Here is a 3,754-nt window from a genome sequence, read left to right as displayed (position 1 = left end):
CACCGTTTATTTGAATTATTTTTTTTTAAAGTCAGCGATGATTAAATATCAATATATAAAACTTATACACTGTCTTTTTCTCATTTTTATATATAGGCTGAATAAAGAATTTTTAATCAAAGTGATACTTATAACAATCCTACCCAAGATGAATATGATTGTCTCTAATATCAAATAATAGAATGATCAAAATTTTGTACCTTGTTGACTATTATAAAATGGATGTATATCAAAAAATTTGTAGGAAAAGCTCGCTTAATTAATGAAGTCATCGTTGCTAAATTTTAATTATAGGGGGGACATCTGGTATTGGAGGAGAAACAACAAGGGTGTTAGCAAAGGGAGGAGTGAGAGTTGTGATTGGTGCAAAGGGAGATGAATAACGCCAGAGAAATGAAAGAAAATATACAAAAGGAAAGTCCATATGCTAAGGTTATTATGTTGCAGAATGATCTTAGCACTTTTGGTTCTGTACATAGATTTTGTTCTGATTTTTTAGCTTTAGAACTTCCCCTTAATATTCTCATGTAACCTTTATGATCATATTGTCCTTTTTTTTTTTTTGGAACACTTGTGATCATATTGTTTTATAACTTAAAACAATATTCTATGATACACTAATGGTGGGAATACATGAGATGTTCTCTCAAAACTTGGAGTTCTCTGAAGAGAAAATTGAGATGACATTTGGTACAAATTATTTAGGTATTTTTATACTTCTTCATTTTATATGATGATTTGCATTAGCTTAAGATGCCACTCCTGAAGTTTTCAAAGTCAAAATTCAAAGTGATTTAAATCATCCATAAAAATCATTAAAAATTGAGTAGTTGTACATATTGTACATATTTTGTAAATTCCTCTGCCCCTTTCCATTTCAGCTGTCTTTCTTTTTAGAGTGTTCTTAGGTTTTTATTTCAAAGAAATTCAGAGGGAGTGGAGTTGGAAAATGAGGTGCAAAAATATGATTTTGAAAGTGTAAAGTGTCAAGATAGCACTTAGCTTGCCTATGTTTTGATGAAGACAAAGGAATTAGTGAGATCTTAAAGATAACTCAACAAATCAACATGTCAAAGATTCAAGAGCTTCATGTCTAAACTAGAGTCTTAGATATGTGTCTTATTTATTGAGTCTAGGTTAGGTAAACCTAGATGCAAATCTCACAAGTTTTAAAAACTATCATATCATTTACATAAGACATGTCATCTAGCTTATTATATATTCATGCATTAATCATACATGTTATTTGTGCATCTTAGGCATAATATAATGATAAAACATGTATAGTTGATAAACATAACATATAGGTAGTTTACCATTTAATATCTTAACTGAAAATATGTCAGTTAATCGATCAAGTAAGGCTTTAATCGATTAACATGAAAACAGATAACTGAAAAACTGAATTAAGTTATTCTGAACAGCCCGTTAATCGATTAATAGAGCATTTAATCGATTAACTGGGCACAAAACAACTTTTCTATATAAAATGTGTTTTTACACCATGCTTCACACATTCATTCATTCATTTTTAGAATTGCTAAGTTGCATATTTTCGTGTTCTTTGTATGTCATAGGCAAAGAGAATTGCATGTGAGATTAGTGAGAGATAGTATCATGCTTAGGGATTAAAATGCCATCCATTGCATGTGATTAAATGTGTTCGTCATTCTATCTTTCTTGCATGATTCTTTCAACTCTTTTAGAGATTTATTAGCATAGAAATTACATGTTCTTCATGATTCTGATCTTATACATATTCATAATAATTTGTGAGATTTAATTTGTGAGATTTGTATAGAGTTTATAGCTTGTTCTTAATTGTAATATTTGAGCTATTTTGTGCTTAATATTACTCTGTTTTTGTTGTGATTTTTGTAACAAGGAAAGTCATCTCTTGGTATCGTACCACCAATGAGATATAGAGAGTCTTCACCAAGACTTGGACTGATGTTAGGTTGAATGTCGTGAAGGAGCATATCTGGAATGAAATAGTATTAAGTTTATATTTTAGTGTGTGTGTTTTTTGTGTTTTCATGCAATGAATATGTGTTTTCATGCAATGTATATGTCTTTGCATGCAATGTATATGTGTTATCATGCAATGTATATGTAATTTTGTGTATTCATGCAGTTTATATGTGTTTAGGCAGTAAGTTTGTGGTTAGGCAGTGTGTGTTATTGTCTTTTCATACAATGTATGTTTATGTGTTTGCATGCAATGTACGTATATACATGTTTTTACATGCCATATAATGTATATGTGTTTTCATGCAATGTATGTTATTTCATGAAATTTATATGTACATAAGGATTATAAAATGTATAATGTATATGTGTTTTAATTTCAGTCAACTTTTGATGTTCGTAAGGAACATAAGGATTATATCCTTAAATCTGTCGGCAAGGCTCTCCAACAATTCAGAACCGATGTCGGAAAATGTATCAAAGATCCTGATGACAATGTCAACCTCAAACCTTCAAAGAAATATGCAAATGTCATTAAAGATGAGGATTGAAAGGCTTTTGACACCACATGCACACAGGACGAGTTTTTCTTGGTAAAATGACCTTGTTTGTATTGAGTTTATTCTTATATATGCTTTTGTATATATGATAAGTGCCAAACATACCTAAATTTCATACACTTTTATGGCACTTATCTTAAGCATAATTGAGAAAAACCAACTTAAAACAAAACTTTTTGTATAAAATATCACAATCTTGTATATTTGTATGTGTATTTCTTTTTTATGTATTTTGTAGGATTTAGAATGAAGAAAAGAAGAGAAAAAAGACTCATGGTCAAAAAGACAAAGAAGTCAAAAACCAAGGTGCTCAACCAGGCAGCTAAGCGTGGACTAAGCCATGCTAAGATGACCTGGACACCAGCCTGACCTGGACAAAGCTGCTCAAGCAAGCAGCTGAGCGGACCTGCTTGGCCACTCAGCTTAGCACCAGGCTAGTCCTGGCACGGTCAGAATTCAGCTTGACGTGGTCAGACACAAGCTTGGTATATGCTCAAGCTGCTGAACAAGCAGCTTAGCGGTCCAACCAAGAAGCTTAGCAGAGAACCAGACTCCTGACCAGATTTGCAAGCACCAGGCCATGTCCCAGTCAGCACGGTCAAAGCTGCTGAGGTGCAACATGTGTGCTAAGTGGTCTGCATCCAGACTTGACTTAACCTACAAGCAAACCAGGAAGTCACCAATGACCTCACCTCAAGTATCCCACCATAGGCTTTTCAGAGTAGCTCACAATAGCTGGTTTCATAGCTCATAACTATCTTTGATGAGTCAAGCATAAGGAGGTGACAAAGCTACTTGATCAAGGGGCCAAACCCATGCTGAAGGGTTTGGTCAGCTGTTTAGTGGGGCTGACAAGCAGCTCAGCGGTCCAGAAAGAATTTCTATAAATAGGCACATTCAATTCGAGCAAACAAAATCCATTCAATATCAAATTCACATATCTCTCACTAGAAATTCTTCTCTGGAATTCTCTCTTCTTGTTCTTAGTTTTTAGAAACTTTATTTCAAGTAAGTTTGTAATTTTACTTTAGAATTCAAGAGGAGGAAAGGAGAAGGAAAATGAGATGCAAAACTCAATTTTGTAATCTCATTTGGAACTCATAGCATCCAATCCTTGGATGGATGGCTCATGCTCCTAACAATTTCTTTTGAATATGGTTATGTATTTCTACTTGTTCTTATATTCTAAAAGATTTGAATTTTAATCATTCAAGTTGGTGCTTTGA

At 33.1% G+C, this 3,754-nt stretch overlaps 1 pseudogene; it reads left to right on the top strand.

The window, feature by feature from the left end:
* LOC109334130 overlaps nucleotides 291-3,754 on the top strand; it is a 13,026-nt pseudogene continuing 9,562 nt past the window's right edge.

Source organism: Lupinus angustifolius, chromosome LG19 (assembly GCF_001865875.1).
Source record: "Lupinus angustifolius cultivar Tanjil chromosome LG19, LupAngTanjil_v1.0, whole genome shotgun sequence".
In the NCBI taxonomy this organism is placed as follows: domain Eukaryota; kingdom Viridiplantae; phylum Streptophyta; class Magnoliopsida; order Fabales; family Fabaceae; genus Lupinus; species Lupinus angustifolius.
The sequence above is the reverse complement of the archived record's forward strand: the minus strand, read 5'-3'. Positions and strand labels throughout refer to the sequence as shown.